Source organism: Hypomesus nipponensis, chromosome 24, assembly GCF_054491055.1.
Source record: "Hypomesus nipponensis isolate SF chromosome 24, ASM5449105v1, whole genome shotgun sequence".
Classification (NCBI taxonomy): domain Eukaryota; kingdom Metazoa; phylum Chordata; class Actinopteri; order Osmeriformes; family Osmeridae; genus Hypomesus; species Hypomesus nipponensis.
In genome coordinates this window covers 1405001-1417500 of record NC_140384.1, presented here as the reverse complement: position 1 = coordinate 1417500, position 12500 = coordinate 1405001, and the positions used below count along the sequence as shown (strand labels likewise).

The 12500-nt window shown below is 47.2% G+C and overlaps 25 non-coding genes and 18 pseudogenes across 25 annotated transcripts; all 43 read right to left on the bottom strand.

The window, feature by feature from the left end:
- Positions 1–77: 77 nt before the first annotated feature.
- Positions 78–196, bottom strand: LOC146231827 (5S ribosomal RNA; annotated as a pseudogene).
- A 182-nt stretch (positions 197–378) lies between these two features.
- LOC146231826 (5S ribosomal RNA) lies at positions 379–487 on the bottom strand (annotated as a pseudogene).
- A 192-nt stretch (positions 488–679) lies between these two features.
- On the bottom strand, positions 680–798 carry LOC146231825 (5S ribosomal RNA; annotated as a pseudogene).
- Positions 799–966: 168 nt separating this feature from the next.
- On the bottom strand, positions 967–1085 carry LOC146231824 (5S ribosomal RNA). The gene has a single exon (XR_014744324.1). It is a non-coding gene; the product is annotated as a 5S ribosomal RNA (ribosomal RNA).
- Positions 1086–1265: 180 nt separating this feature from the next.
- Positions 1266–1384, bottom strand: LOC146231823 (5S ribosomal RNA). The gene has a single exon (XR_014744323.1). It is a non-coding gene; the product is annotated as a 5S ribosomal RNA (ribosomal RNA).
- A 178-nt stretch (positions 1385–1562) lies between these two features.
- Positions 1563–1681, bottom strand: LOC146231822 (5S ribosomal RNA). Its single transcript, XR_014744322.1, has one exon. It is a non-coding gene; the product is annotated as a 5S ribosomal RNA (ribosomal RNA).
- A 180-nt stretch (positions 1682–1861) lies between these two features.
- On the bottom strand, positions 1862–1980 carry LOC146231821 (5S ribosomal RNA). The gene has a single exon (XR_014744321.1). It is a non-coding gene; the product is annotated as a 5S ribosomal RNA (ribosomal RNA).
- A 186-nt stretch (positions 1981–2166) lies between these two features.
- LOC146231820 (5S ribosomal RNA) lies at positions 2167–2285 on the bottom strand (annotated as a pseudogene).
- Positions 2286–2441: 156 nt separating this feature from the next.
- Positions 2442–2560, bottom strand: LOC146231819 (5S ribosomal RNA). The gene has a single exon (XR_014744319.1). It is a non-coding gene; the product is annotated as a 5S ribosomal RNA (ribosomal RNA).
- Positions 2561–2746: 186 nt separating this feature from the next.
- On the bottom strand, positions 2747–2855 carry LOC146231818 (5S ribosomal RNA; annotated as a pseudogene).
- A 156-nt stretch (positions 2856–3011) lies between these two features.
- LOC146231817 (5S ribosomal RNA) lies at positions 3012–3130 on the bottom strand. The gene has a single exon (XR_014744318.1). It is a non-coding gene; the product is annotated as a 5S ribosomal RNA (ribosomal RNA).
- A 182-nt stretch (positions 3131–3312) lies between these two features.
- On the bottom strand, positions 3313–3421 carry LOC146231816 (5S ribosomal RNA; annotated as a pseudogene).
- Positions 3422–3615: 194 nt separating this feature from the next.
- On the bottom strand, positions 3616–3724 carry LOC146231815 (5S ribosomal RNA; annotated as a pseudogene).
- Positions 3725–3896: 172 nt separating this feature from the next.
- LOC146231814 (5S ribosomal RNA) lies at positions 3897–4005 on the bottom strand (annotated as a pseudogene).
- A 172-nt stretch (positions 4006–4177) lies between these two features.
- On the bottom strand, positions 4178–4296 carry LOC146231813 (5S ribosomal RNA). The gene has a single exon (XR_014744317.1). It is a non-coding gene; the product is annotated as a 5S ribosomal RNA (ribosomal RNA).
- Positions 4297–4470: 174 nt separating this feature from the next.
- LOC146231812 (5S ribosomal RNA) lies at positions 4471–4589 on the bottom strand. Its single transcript, XR_014744315.1, has one exon. It is a non-coding gene; the product is annotated as a 5S ribosomal RNA (ribosomal RNA).
- Positions 4590–4781: 192 nt separating this feature from the next.
- On the bottom strand, positions 4782–4900 carry LOC146231811 (5S ribosomal RNA). The gene has a single exon (XR_014744314.1). It is a non-coding gene; the product is annotated as a 5S ribosomal RNA (ribosomal RNA).
- Positions 4901–5086: 186 nt separating this feature from the next.
- On the bottom strand, positions 5087–5205 carry LOC146231810 (5S ribosomal RNA). The gene has a single exon (XR_014744442.1). It is a non-coding gene; the product is annotated as a 5S ribosomal RNA (ribosomal RNA).
- A 164-nt stretch (positions 5206–5369) lies between these two features.
- LOC146231809 (5S ribosomal RNA) lies at positions 5370–5488 on the bottom strand. Its single transcript, XR_014744313.1, has one exon. It is a non-coding gene; the product is annotated as a 5S ribosomal RNA (ribosomal RNA).
- Positions 5489–5660: 172 nt separating this feature from the next.
- LOC146231808 (5S ribosomal RNA) lies at positions 5661–5779 on the bottom strand. The gene has a single exon (XR_014744312.1). It is a non-coding gene; the product is annotated as a 5S ribosomal RNA (ribosomal RNA).
- A 190-nt stretch (positions 5780–5969) lies between these two features.
- LOC146231807 (5S ribosomal RNA) lies at positions 5970–6088 on the bottom strand. The gene has a single exon (XR_014744311.1). It is a non-coding gene; the product is annotated as a 5S ribosomal RNA (ribosomal RNA).
- A 180-nt stretch (positions 6089–6268) lies between these two features.
- On the bottom strand, positions 6269–6387 carry LOC146231806 (5S ribosomal RNA; annotated as a pseudogene).
- A 154-nt stretch (positions 6388–6541) lies between these two features.
- LOC146231805 (5S ribosomal RNA) lies at positions 6542–6660 on the bottom strand. Its single transcript, XR_014744310.1, has one exon. It is a non-coding gene; the product is annotated as a 5S ribosomal RNA (ribosomal RNA).
- A 176-nt stretch (positions 6661–6836) lies between these two features.
- LOC146231804 (5S ribosomal RNA) lies at positions 6837–6955 on the bottom strand. The gene has a single exon (XR_014746300.1). It is a non-coding gene; the product is annotated as a 5S ribosomal RNA (ribosomal RNA).
- A 182-nt stretch (positions 6956–7137) lies between these two features.
- Positions 7138–7256, bottom strand: LOC146231803 (5S ribosomal RNA). The gene has a single exon (XR_014746018.1). It is a non-coding gene; the product is annotated as a 5S ribosomal RNA (ribosomal RNA).
- Positions 7257–7432: 176 nt separating this feature from the next.
- Positions 7433–7551, bottom strand: LOC146231802 (5S ribosomal RNA; annotated as a pseudogene).
- A 156-nt stretch (positions 7552–7707) lies between these two features.
- LOC146231801 (5S ribosomal RNA) lies at positions 7708–7826 on the bottom strand. Its single transcript, XR_014744309.1, has one exon. It is a non-coding gene; the product is annotated as a 5S ribosomal RNA (ribosomal RNA).
- Positions 7827–8026: 200 nt separating this feature from the next.
- Positions 8027–8135, bottom strand: LOC146231800 (5S ribosomal RNA; annotated as a pseudogene).
- A 172-nt stretch (positions 8136–8307) lies between these two features.
- Positions 8308–8416, bottom strand: LOC146231799 (5S ribosomal RNA; annotated as a pseudogene).
- A 178-nt stretch (positions 8417–8594) lies between these two features.
- On the bottom strand, positions 8595–8713 carry LOC146231798 (5S ribosomal RNA). The gene has a single exon (XR_014744307.1). It is a non-coding gene; the product is annotated as a 5S ribosomal RNA (ribosomal RNA).
- A 174-nt stretch (positions 8714–8887) lies between these two features.
- LOC146231797 (5S ribosomal RNA) lies at positions 8888–9006 on the bottom strand. The gene has a single exon (XR_014745734.1). It is a non-coding gene; the product is annotated as a 5S ribosomal RNA (ribosomal RNA).
- Positions 9007–9184: 178 nt separating this feature from the next.
- Positions 9185–9293, bottom strand: LOC146231796 (5S ribosomal RNA; annotated as a pseudogene).
- Positions 9294–9487: 194 nt separating this feature from the next.
- LOC146231795 (5S ribosomal RNA) lies at positions 9488–9606 on the bottom strand (annotated as a pseudogene).
- Positions 9607–9774: 168 nt separating this feature from the next.
- Positions 9775–9893, bottom strand: LOC146231794 (5S ribosomal RNA). Its single transcript, XR_014744306.1, has one exon. It is a non-coding gene; the product is annotated as a 5S ribosomal RNA (ribosomal RNA).
- A 176-nt stretch (positions 9894–10069) lies between these two features.
- Positions 10070–10188, bottom strand: LOC146231793 (5S ribosomal RNA). The gene has a single exon (XR_014744430.1). It is a non-coding gene; the product is annotated as a 5S ribosomal RNA (ribosomal RNA).
- A 184-nt stretch (positions 10189–10372) lies between these two features.
- LOC146231792 (5S ribosomal RNA) lies at positions 10373–10491 on the bottom strand. The gene has a single exon (XR_014744304.1). It is a non-coding gene; the product is annotated as a 5S ribosomal RNA (ribosomal RNA).
- Positions 10492–10673: 182 nt separating this feature from the next.
- LOC146231791 (5S ribosomal RNA) lies at positions 10674–10792 on the bottom strand. The gene has a single exon (XR_014744303.1). It is a non-coding gene; the product is annotated as a 5S ribosomal RNA (ribosomal RNA).
- Positions 10793–10948: 156 nt separating this feature from the next.
- Positions 10949–11067, bottom strand: LOC146231790 (5S ribosomal RNA). Its single transcript, XR_014744302.1, has one exon. It is a non-coding gene; the product is annotated as a 5S ribosomal RNA (ribosomal RNA).
- Positions 11068–11251: 184 nt separating this feature from the next.
- Positions 11252–11360, bottom strand: LOC146231789 (5S ribosomal RNA; annotated as a pseudogene).
- A 156-nt stretch (positions 11361–11516) lies between these two features.
- Positions 11517–11635, bottom strand: LOC146231788 (5S ribosomal RNA). The gene has a single exon (XR_014744301.1). It is a non-coding gene; the product is annotated as a 5S ribosomal RNA (ribosomal RNA).
- A 182-nt stretch (positions 11636–11817) lies between these two features.
- LOC146231787 (5S ribosomal RNA) lies at positions 11818–11926 on the bottom strand (annotated as a pseudogene).
- Positions 11927–12112: 186 nt separating this feature from the next.
- LOC146231786 (5S ribosomal RNA) lies at positions 12113–12221 on the bottom strand (annotated as a pseudogene).
- Positions 12222–12393: 172 nt separating this feature from the next.
- Positions 12394–12500, bottom strand: part of LOC146231785 (5S ribosomal RNA) — a 109-nt pseudogene continuing 2 nt past the window's right edge.

Here is a 12500-nt window from a genome sequence, read left to right as displayed (position 1 = left end):
AACAGCTTCCAGCCCCTTTCATGAAGGACTACTTGTGCATATTGCAAGATGTCAGTTTCTAAGTTAATGAGCAAAAGAGCATACAGCACCTGGTATTCCCAGGCGGTCTCCCATCCAAGTACTAACCAGGCCCGACCCTACTTAGCTTCCGAGATCAGACGAGATCAGGCGTTGCCAGGCTGGTATGGCCGTACGAAATAAGTTGACAACCATAGGCTACTTATCCATATACAGATTTAGCAATTGACAATGCAAGGTGGTCTCTCTCTCTCTCTCTCTCTCTCTCTCGTGTCAAAATGAAAACAGCTTCCAGCCCCTTTCATGAAGGACTACTTGTGCATATTGCAAGATTTCAGTTTCTAAGTGAATGAGCAAAAGAGCATACAGCACCTGGTATTCCCAGGCGGTCTCCCATCCAAGTACTAACCAGGCCCGACCCTGCTTAGCTTCCGAGATCAGGCGTTGCCAGGCTGGTATGGCCGTACGAAATAAGTTGACAACCATAGGCTACTTATCCATATACAGATTTAGCAATTGACAATGCAAGGTAGTCTCTCTCTCTCTCTCTCTCTCTCTCTCTCTCTCTCTCGTGTCAAAATGAAAACAGCTTCCAGCCCCTTTCATGAAGGACTACTTGTGCATATTGCAAGATGTCAGTTTCTAAGTTAATGAGCAAAAGAGCATACAGCACCTGGTATTCCCAGGCGGTCTCCCATCCAAGTACTAACAAGGCCCGACCCTGCTTATCTTCCGAGATCAGACGAGATTGGGTGTTGCCAGGCTGGTATGGCCGTACGAAATAAGTTGACAACCATAGGCTACTTATCCATATACAGATTTAGCAATTGACAATGCAAGGTGGTCTCTCTCTCTCTCGTGTCAAAATGAAAACAGCTTCCAGCCCCTTTCATGAAGGACTACTTGTGCATATTGCAAGATTTCAGTTTCTAAGTGAATGAGCAAAAGAGCATACAGCACCTGGTATTCCCAGGCGGTCTCCCATCCAAGTACTAACCAGGCCCGACCCTGCTTAGCTTCCGAGATCAGACGAGATCGGGCGTTGCCAGGCTGGTATGGCCGTACGAAATAAGTTGACAACCATAGGCTACTTATCCATATACAGATTTAGCAATTGACAATGCAAGGTGGTCTCTCTCTCTCTCTCTCTCTCTCTCGTGTCAAAATGAAAACAGCTTCCAGCCCCTTTCATGAAGGACTACTTGTGCATATTGCAAGATTTCAGTTTCTAAGTGAATGAGCAAAAGAGCATACAGCACCTGGTATTCCCAGGCGGTCTCCCATCCAAGTACTAACCAGGCCCGACCCTGCTTAGCTTCCGAGATCAGACGAGATCGGGCGTTGCCAGGCTGGTATGGCCGTACGAAATAAGTTGACAACCATAGGCTACTTATCCATATACAGATTTGGCAATTGACAATGCAAGGTGGTCTCTCTCTCTCTCTCTCTCTCTCGTGTCAAAATGAAAACAGCTTCCAGCCCCTTTCATGAAGGACTACTTGTGCATATTGCAAGATTTCAGTTTCTAAGTGAATGAGCAAAAGAGCATACAGCACCTGGTATTCCCAGGCGGTCTCCCATCCAAGTACTAACCAGGCCCGACCCTGCTTAGCTTCCGAGATCAGACGAGATCGGGCGTTGCCAGGCTGGTATGGCCGTACGAAATAAGTTGACAACCATAGGCTACTTATCCATATACAGATTTGGCAATTGACAATGCAAGGTGGTCTCTCTCTCTCTCTCTCTCTCTCTCGTGTCAAAATGAAAACAGCTTCCAGCCCCTTTCATGAAGGACTACTTGTGCATATTGCAAGATTTCAGTTTCTAAGTGAATGAGCAAAAGAGCATACAGCACCTGGTATTCCCAGGCGGTCTCCCATCCAAGTACTAACCAGGCCCGACCCTGCTTAGCTTCCGAGATCAGACGAGATCGGGCGTTGCCAGGCTGGTATGGCCGTACGAAATAAGTTGACAACCATAGGCTACTTATCCATATACAGATTTGGCAATTGACAATGCAAGGTGGTCTCTCTCTCTCTCTCTCTCTCTCTCTCTCTCGTGTCAAAATGAAAACAGCTTCCAGCCCCTTTCATGAAGGACTACTTGTGCATATTGCAAGATTTCAGTTTCTAAGTGAATGAGCAAAAGAGCATACAGCACCTGGTATTCCCAGGCGGTCTCCCATCCAAGTACTAACCAGGCCCGACCCTGCTTAGCTTACGAGATCAGACGAGATCGGGCGTTGCCAGGCTGGTATGGCCGTACGAAATAAGTTGACAACCATAGGCTACTTATCCATATACAGATTTGGCAATTGACAATGCAAGGTGGTCTCTCTCTCGTGTCAAAATGAAAACAGCTTCCAGCCCCTTTCATGAAGGACTACTTGTGCATATTGCAAGATTTCAGTTTCTAAGTGAATGAGCATACAGCACCTGGTATTCCCAGGCGGTCTCCCATCCAAGTACTAACCAGGCCCGACCCTGCTTAGCTTCCGAGATCAGACGAGATCGGGCGTTGCCAGGCTGGTATGGCCGTACGAAATAAGTTGACAACCATAGGCTACTTATCCATATACAGATTTGGCAATTGACAATGCAAGGTGGTCTCTCTCTCTCTCTCTCTCTCTCTCTCTCTCGTGTCAAAATGAAAACAGCTTCCAGCCCCTTTCATGAAGGACTACTTGTGCATATTGCAAGATTTCAGTTTCTAAGTGAATGAGCAAAAGAGCATACAGCACCTGGTATTCCCAGGCGGTCTCCCATCCAAGTACTAACCAGGCCCGACCCTGCTTAGCTTCCGAGATCGGGCGTTGCCAGGCTGGTATGGCCGTACGAAATAAGTTGACAACCATAGGCTACTTATCCATATACAGATTTGGCAATTGACAATGCAAGGTGGTCTCTCTCTCGTGTCAAAATGAAAACAGCTTCCAGCCCCTTTCATGAAGGACTACTTGTGCATATTGCAAGATTTCAGTTTCTAAGTGAATGAGCATACAGCACCTGGTATTCCCAGGCGGTCTCCCATCCAAGTACTAACCAGGCCCGACCCTGCTTAGCTTCCGAGATCAGACGAGATCGGGCGTTGCCAGGCTGGTATGGCCGTACGAAATAAGTTGACAACCATAGGCTACTTATCCATATACAGATTTGGCAATTGACAATGCAAGGTGGTCTCTCTCTCTCTCTCTCTCTCTCTCTCGTGTCAAAATGAAAACAGCTTCCAGCCCCTTTCATGAAGGACTACTTGTGCATATTGCAAGATTTCAGTTTCTAAGTGAATGAGCAAAAGAGCATACAGCACCTGGTATTCCCAGGCGGTCTCCCATCCAAGTACTAACCAGGCCCGACCCTGCTTAGCTTCCGAGATCGGGCGTTGCCAGGCTGGTATGGCCGTACGAAATAAGTTGACAACCATAGGCTACTTATCCATATACAGATTTGGCAATTGACAATGCAAGGTGGTCTCTCTCTCTCTCTCTCTCTCTCTCTCTCTCTCTCTCTCGTGTCAAAATGAAAACAGCTTCCAGCCCCTTTCATGAAGGACTACTTGTGCATATTGCAAGATTTCAGTTTCTAAGTGAATGAGCAAAAGAGCATACAGCACCTGGTATTCCCAGGCGGTCTCCCATCCAAGTACTAACCAGGCCCGACCCTGCTTAGCTTCCGAGATCGGGCGTTGCCAGGCTGGTATGGCCGTACGAAATAAGTTGACAACCATAGGCTACTTATCCATATACAGATTTAGCAATTGACAATGCAAGGTGGTCTCTCTCTCTCTCTCTCGTGTCAAAATGAAAACAGCTTCCAGCCCCTTTCATGAAGGACTACTTGTGCATATTGCAAGATGTCAGTTTCTAAGTGAATGAGCAAAAGAGCATACAGCACCTGGTATTCCCAGGCGGTCTCCCATCCAAGTACTAACCAGGCCCGACCCTGCTTAGCTTCCGAGATCGGGCGTTGCCAGGCTGGTATGGCCGTACGAAATAAGTTGACAACCATAGGCTACTTATCCATATACAGATTTAGCAATTGACAATGCAAGGTGGTCTCTCTCTCTCTCTCTCGTGTCAAAATGAAAACAGCTTCCAGCCCCTTTCATGAAGGACTACTTGTGCATATTGCAAGATGTCAGTTTCTAAGTGAATGAGCAAAAGAGCATACAGCACCTGGTATTCCCAGGCGGTCTCCCATCCAAGTACTAACCAGGCCCGACCCTGCTTAGCTTCCGAGATCAGACGAGATCGGGCGTTGCCAGGCTGGTATGGCCGTACGAAATAAGTTGACAACCATAGGCTACTTATCCATATACAGATTTAGCAATTGACAATGCAAGGTAGTCTCTCTCTCTCTCTCTCTCGTGTCAAAATGAAAACAGCTTCCAGCCCCTTTCATGAAGGACTACTTGTGCATATTGCAAGATTTCAGTTTCTAAGTGAATGAGCAAAAGAGCATACAGCACCTGGTATTCCCAGGCGGTCTCCCATCCAAGTACTAACCAGGCCCGACCCTGCTTAGCTTCCGAGATCAGACGAGATCGGGCGTTGCCAGGCTGGTATGGCCGTACGAAATAAGTTGACAACCATAGGCTACTTATCCATATACAGATTTAGCAATTGACAATGCAAGGTAGTCTCTCTCTCTCTCTCTCTCTCTCTCTCTCTCTCTCTCGTGTCAAAATGAAAACAGCTTCCAGCCCCTTTCATGAAGGACTACTTGTGCATATTGCAAGATGTCAGTTTCTAAGTGAATGAGCAAAAGAGCATACAGCACCTGGTATTCCCAGGCGGTCTCCCATCCAAGTACTAACCAGGCCCGACCCTGCTTAGCTTCCGAGATCAGACGAGATCGGGCGTTGCCAGGCTGGTATGGCCGTACGAAATAAGTTGACAACCATAGGCTACTTATCCATATACAGATTTAGCAATTGACAATGCAAGGTAGTCTCTCTCTCTCTCTCTCTCTCTCTCTCTCTCGTGTCAAAATGAAAACAGCTTCCAGCCCCTTTCATGAAGGACTACTTGTGCATATTGCAAGATTTCAGTTTCTAAGTGAATGAGCAAAAGAGCATACAGCACCTGGTATTCCCAGGCGGTCTCCCATCCAAGTACTAACCAGGCCCAACCCTGCTTAGCTTCCGAGATCAGACGAGATCGGGCGTTGCCAGGCTGGTATGGCCGTACGAAATAAGTTGACAACCATAGGCTACTTATCCATATACAGATTTAGCAATTGACAATGCAAGGTGGTCTCTCTCTCTCCCTCTCGTGTCAAAATGAAAACAGCTTCCAGCCCCTTTCATGAAGGACTACTTGTGCATATTGCAAGATTTCAGTTTCTAAGTGAATGAGCATACAGCACCTGGTATTCCCAGGCGGTCTCCCATCCAAGTACTAACCAGGCCCGACCCTGCTTAGCTTCCGAGATCAGACGAGATCGGGCGTTGCCAGGCTGGTATGGCCGTACGAAATAAGTTGACAACCATAGGCTACTTATCCATATACAGATTTAGCAATTGACAATGCAAGGTAGTCTCTCTCTCTCTCTCTCGTGTCAAAATGAAAACAGCTTCCAGCCCCTTTCATGAAGGACTACTTGTGCATATTGCAAGATTTCAGTTTCTAAGTGAATGAGCAAAAGAGCATACAGCACCTGGTATTCCCAGGCGGTCTCCCATCCAAGTACTAACCAGGCCCGACCCTGCTTAGCTTCCGAGATCAGACGAGATCGGGCGTTGCCAGGCTGGTATGGCCGTACGAAATAAGTTGACAACCATAGGCTACTTATCCATATACAGATTTAGCAATTGACAATGCAAGGTGGTCTCTCTCTCTCTCTCTCTCTCTCTCTCTCTCTCTCGTGTCAAAATGAAAACAGCTTCCAGCCCCTTTCATGAAGGACTACTTGTGCATATTGCAAGATGTCAGTTTCTAAGTGAATGAGCAAAAGAGCATACAGCACCTGGTATTCCCAGGCGGTCTCCCATCCAAGTACTAACCAGGCCCGACCCTGCTTAGCTTCCGAGATCAGACGAGATCGGGCGTTGCCAGGCTGGTATGGCCGTACGAAATAAGTTGACAACCATAGGCTACTTATCCATATACAGATTTGGCAATTGACAATGCAAGGTGGTCTCTCTCTCTCTCTCTCTCTCTCTCGTGTCAAAATGAAAACAGCTTCCAGCCCCTTTCATGAAGGACTACTTGTGCATATTGCAAGATTTCAGTTTCTAAGTGAATGAGCAAAAGAGCATACAGCACCTGGTATTCCCAGGCGGTCTCCCATCCAAGTACTAACCAGGCCCGACCCTGCTTAGCTTACGAGATCAGACGAGATCGGGCGTTGCCAGGCTGGTATGGCCGTACGAAATAAGTTGACAACCATAGGCTACTTATCCATATACAGATTTGGCAATTGACAATGCAAGGTGGTCTCTCTCGTGTCAAAATGAAAACAGCTTCCAGCCCCTTTCATGAAGGACTACTTGTGCATATTGCAAGATTTCAGTTTCTAAGTGAATGAGCATACAGCACCTGGTATTCCCAGGCGGTCTCCCATCCAAGTACTAACCAGGCCCGACCCTGCTTAGCTTCCGAGATCAGACGAGATCGGGCGTTGCCAGGCTGGTATGGCCGTACGAAATAAGTTGACAACCATAGGCTACTTATCCATATACAGATTTAGCAATTGACAATGCAAGGTGGTCTCTCTCTCTCTCTCTCTCTCGTGTCAAAATGAAAACAGCTTCCAGCCCCTTTCATGAAGGACTACTTGTGCATATTGCAAGATTTCAGTTTCTAAGTGAATGAGCAAAAGAGCATACAGCACCTGGTATTCCCAGGCGGTCTCCCATCCAAGTACTAACCAGGCCCGACCCTGCTTAGCTTCTGAGATCAGACGAGATCGGGCGTTGCCAGGCTGGTATGGCCGTACGAAATAAGTTGACAACCATAGGCTACTTATCCATATACAGATTTAGCAATTGACAATGCAAGGTGGTCTCTCTCTCTCTCTCTCTCTCTCTCTCGTGTCAAAATGAAAACAGCTTCCAGCCCCTTTCATGAAGGACTACTTGTGCATATTGCAAGATGTCAGTTTCTAAGTGAATGAGCAAAAGAGCATACAGCACCTGGTATTCCAAGGCGGTCTCCCATCCAAGTACTAACCAGGCCCGACCCTGCTTAGCTTCCGAGATCAGACGAGATCGGGCGTTGCCAGGCTGGTATGGCCGTACGAAATAAGTTGACAACCATAGGCTACTTATCCATATACAGATTTAGCAATTGACAATGCAAGGTGGTCTCTCTCTCTCTCTCTCTCTCGTGTCAAAATGAAAACAGCTTCCAGCCCCTTTCATGAAGGACTACTTGTGCATATTGCAAGATTTCAGTTTCTAAGTGAATGAGCAAAAGAGCATACAGCACCTGGTATTCCCAGGCGGTCTCCCATCCAAGTACTAACCAGGCCCGACCCTGCTTAGCTTACGAGATCAGACGAGATCGGGCGTTGCCAGGCTGGTATGGCCGTACGAAATAAGTTGACAACCATAGGCTACTTATCCATATACAGATTTGGCAATTGACAATGCAAGGTGGTCTCTCTCTCGTGTCAAAATGAAAACAGCTTCCAGCCCCTTTCATGAAGGACTACTTGTGCATATTGCAAGATTTCAGTTTCTAAGTGAATGAGCATACAGCACCTGGTATTCCCAGGCGGTCTCCCATCCAAGTACTAACCAGGCCCGACCCTGCTTAGCTTCCGAGATCAGACGAGATCGGGCGTTGCCAGGCTGGTATGGCCGTACGAAATAAGTTGACAACTATAGGCTACTTATCCATATACAGATTTGGCAATTGACAATGCAAGGTGGTCTCTCTCTCTCTCTCTCTCTCTCTCTCTCTCTCTCTCTCTCTCTCGTGTCAAAATGAAAACAGCTTCCAGCCCCTTTCATGAAGGACTACTTGTGCATATTGCAAGATTTCAGTTTCTAAGTGAATGAGCAAAAGAGCATACAGCACCTGGTATTCCCAGGCGGTCTCCCATCCAAGTACTAACCAGGCCCGACCCTGCTTAGCTTCCGAGATCGGGCGTTGCCAGGCTGGTATGGCCGTACGAAATAAGTTGACAACCATAGGCTACTTATCCATATACAGATTTAGCAATTGACAATGCAAGGTGGTCTCTCTCTCTCTCTCTCGTGTCAAAATGAAAACAGCTTCCAGCCCCTTTCATGAAGGACTACTTGTGCATATTGCAAGATTTCAGTTTCTAAGTGAATGAGCAAAAGAGCATACAGCACCTGGTATTCCCAGGCGGTCTCCCATCCAAGTACTAACCAGGCCCGACCCTGCTTAGCTTCCGAGATCAGACGTTGCCAGGCTGGTATGGCCGTACGAAATAAGTTGACAACCATAGGCTACTTATCCATATACAGATTTAGCAATTGACAATGCAAGGTAGTCTCTCTCTCTCTCTCTCTCTCTCGTGTCAAAATGAAAACAGCTTCCAGCCCCTTTCATGAAGGACTACTTGTGCATATTGCAAGATTTCAGTTTCTAAGTGAATGAGCAAAAGAGCATACAGCACCTGGTATTCCCAGGCGGTCTCCCATCCAAGTACTAACCAGGCCCGACCCTGCTTAGCTTCCGAGATCAGACGAGATCGGGCGTTGCCAGGCTGGTATGGCCGTACGAAATAAGTTGACAACCATAGGCTACTTATCCATATACAGATTTAGCAATTGACAATGCAAGGTGGTCTCTCTCTCTCTCTCTCTCGTGTCAAAATGAAAACAGCTTCCAGCCCCTTTCATGAAGGACTACTTGTGCATATTGCAAGATGTCAGTTTCTAAGTTAATGAGCAAAAGAGCATACAGCACCTGGTATTCCCAGGCGGTCTCCCATCCAAGTACTAACCAGGCCCGACCCTGCTTAGCTTCCGAGATCAGACGAGATCAGGCGTTGCCAGGCTGGTATGGCCGTACGAAATAAGTTGACAACCATAGGCTACTTATCCATATACAGATTTAGCAATTGACAATGCAAGGTGGTCTCTCTCTCTCTCTCTCTCTCTCGTGTCAAAATGAAAACAGCTTCCAGCCCCTTTCATGAAGGACTACTTGTGCATATTGCAAGATTTCAGTTTCTAAGTGAATGAGCAAAAGAGCATACAGCACCTGGTATTCCCAGGCGGTCTCCCATCCAAGTACTAACCAGGCCCGACCCTGCTTAGCTTCCGAGATCAGGCGTTGCCAGGCTGGTATGGCCGTACGAAATAAGTTGACAACCATAGGCTACTTATCCATATACAGATTTAGCAATTGACAATGCAAGGTAGTCTCTCTCTCTCTCTCTCTCTCTCTCTCTCTCTCTCTCTCGTGTCAAAATGAAAACAGCTTCCAGCCCCTTTCATGAAGGACTACTTGTGCATATTGCAAGATGTCAGTTTCTAAGTTAATGAGCAAAAGAGCATACAGCACCTGGTATTCCCAGGCGGTCTCCCATCCAAGTACTAACAAGGCCCGACCCTGCTTATCTTCCGAGATCAGACGAGATTGGGTGTTGCCAGGCTGGTATGGCCGTACGAAATAAGTTGACAACCATAGGCTACTTATCCATATACAGATTTAGCAATTGACAATGCAAGGTGGTCTCTCTCTCTCTCGTGTCAAAATGAAAACAGCTTCCAGCCCCTTTCATGAAGGACTACTTGTGCATATTGCAAGATTTCAGTTTCTAAGTGAATGAGCAAAAGAGCATACAGCACCTGGTATTCCCAGGCGGTCTCCCATCCAAGTACTAACCAGGCCCGACCCTGCTTAGCTTCCGAGATCAGACGAGATCGGGCGTTGCCAGGCTGGTATGGCCGTACGAAATAAGTTGACAACCATAGGCTACTTATCCATATACAGATTTAGCAATTGACAATGCAAGGTGGTCTCTCTCTCTCTCTCTCTCTCGTGTCAAAATGAAAACAGCTTCCAGCCCCTTTCATGAAGGACTACTTGTGCATATTGCAAGATTTCAGTTTCTAAGTGAATGAGCAAAAGAGCATACAGCACCTGGTATTCCCAGGCGGTCTCCCATCCAAGTACTAACCAGGCCCAACCCTGCTTAGCTTCCGAGATCAGACGAGATCGGGCGTTGCCAGGCTGGTATGGCCGTACGAAATAAGTTGACAACCATAGGCTACTTATCCATATACAGATTTAGCAATTGACAATGCAAGGTGGTCTCTCTCTCTCTCTCTCTCTCTCTCTCTCGTGTCAAAATGAAAACAGCTTCCAGCCCCTTTCATGAAGGACTACTTGTGCATATTGCAAGATGTCAGTTTCTAAGTGAATGAGCAAAAGAGCATACAGCACCTGGTATTCCCAGGCGGTCTCCCATCCAAGTACTAACCAGGCCCGACCCTGCTTAGCTTCCGAGATCAGACGAGATCGGGCGTTGCCAGGCTGGTATGGCCGTACGAAATAAGTTGACAACCATAGGCTACTTATCCATATACAGATTTGGCAATTGACAATGCAAGGTGGTCTCTCTCTCTCTCTCTCTCTCTCTCTCGTGTCAAAATGAAAACAGCTTCCAGCCCCTTTCATGAAGGACTACTTGTGCATATTGCAAGATTTCAGTTTCTAAGTGAATGAGCAAAAGAGCATACAGCACCTGGTATTCCCAGGCGGTCTCCCATCCAAGTACTAACCAGGCCCGACCCTGCTTAGCTTCCGAGATCAGACGAGATCGGGCGTTGCCAGGCTGGTATGGCCGTACGAAATAAGTTGACAACCATAGGCTACTTATCCATATACAGATTTGGCAATTGACAATGCAAGGTGGTCTCTCTCTCGTGTCAAAATGAAAACAGCTTCCAGCCCCTTTCATGAAGGACTACTTGTGCATATTGCAAGATTTCAGTTTCTAAGTGAATGAGCATACAGCACCTGGTATTCCCAGGCGGTCTCCCATCCAAGTACTAACCAGGCCCGACCCTGCTTAGCTTCCGAGATCAGACGAGATCGGGCGTTGCCAGGCTGGTATGGCCGTACGAAATAAGTTGACAACCATAGGCTACTTATCCATATACAGATTTGGCAATTGACAATGCAAGGTGGTCTCTCTCTCTCTCTCTCTCTCTCTCTCTCGTGTCAAAATGAAAACAGCTTCCAGCCCCTTTCATGAAGGACTACTTGTGCATATTGCAAGATTTCAGTTTCTAAGTGAATGAGCAAAAGAGCATACAGCACCTGGTATTCCCAGGCGGTCTCCCATCCAAGTACTAACCAGGCCCGACCCTGCTTAGCTTCCGAGATCGGGCGTTGCCAGGCTGGTATGGCCGTACGAAATAAGTTGACAACCATAGGCTACTTATCCATATACAGATTTGGCAATTGACAATGCAAGGTGGTCTCTCTCTCGTGTCAAAATGAAAACAGCTTCCAGCCCCTTTCATGAAGGACTACTTGTGCATATTGCAAGATTTCAGTTTCTAAGTGAATGAGCATACAGCACCTGGTATTCCCAGGCGGTCTCCCATCCAAGTACTAACCAGGCCCGACCCTGCTTAGCTTCCGAGATCAGACGAGATCGGGCGTTGCCAGGCTGGTATGGCCGTACGAAATAAGTTGACAACCATAGGCTACTTATCCATATACAGATTTGGCAATTGACAATGCAAGGTGGTCTCTCTCTCTCTCTCTCTCTCTCTCTCGTGTCAAAATGAAAACAGCTTCCAGCCCCTTTCATGAAGGACTACTTGTGCATATTGCAAGATTTCAGTTTCTAAGTGAATGAGCAAAAGAGCATACAGCACCTGGTATTCCCAGGCGGTCTCCCATCCAAGTACTAACCAAACCCGACCCTGCTTAGCTTCCGAGATCGGGCGTTGCCAGGCTGGTATGGCCGTACGAAATAAGTTGACAACCATAGGCTACTTATCCATATACAGATTTGGCAATTGACAATGCAAGGTGGTCTCTCTCTCTCTCTCTCTCTCTCTCTCTCTCGTGTCAAAATGAAAACAGCTTCCAGCCCCTTTCATGAAGGACTACTTGTGCATATTGCAAGATTTCAGTTTCTAAGTGAATGAGCAAAAGAGCATACAGCACCTGGTATTCCCAGGCGGTCTCCCATCCAAGTACTAACCAGGCCCGACCCTGCTTAGCTTCCGAGATCGGGCGTTGCCAGGCTGGTATGGCCGTACGAAATAAGTTGACAACCATAGGCTACTTATCCATATACAGATTTAGCAATTGACAATGCAAGGTGGTCTCTCTCTCTCTCTCTCGTGTCAAAATGAAAACAGCTTCCAGCCCCTTTCATGAAGGACTACTTGTGCATATTGCAAGATGTCAGTTTCTAAGTGAATGAGCAAAAGAGCATACAGCACCTGGTATTCCCAGGCGGTCTCCCATCCAAGTACTAACCAGGCCCGACCCTGCTTAGCTTCCGAGATCGGGCGTTGCCAGGCTGGTATGGCCGTAC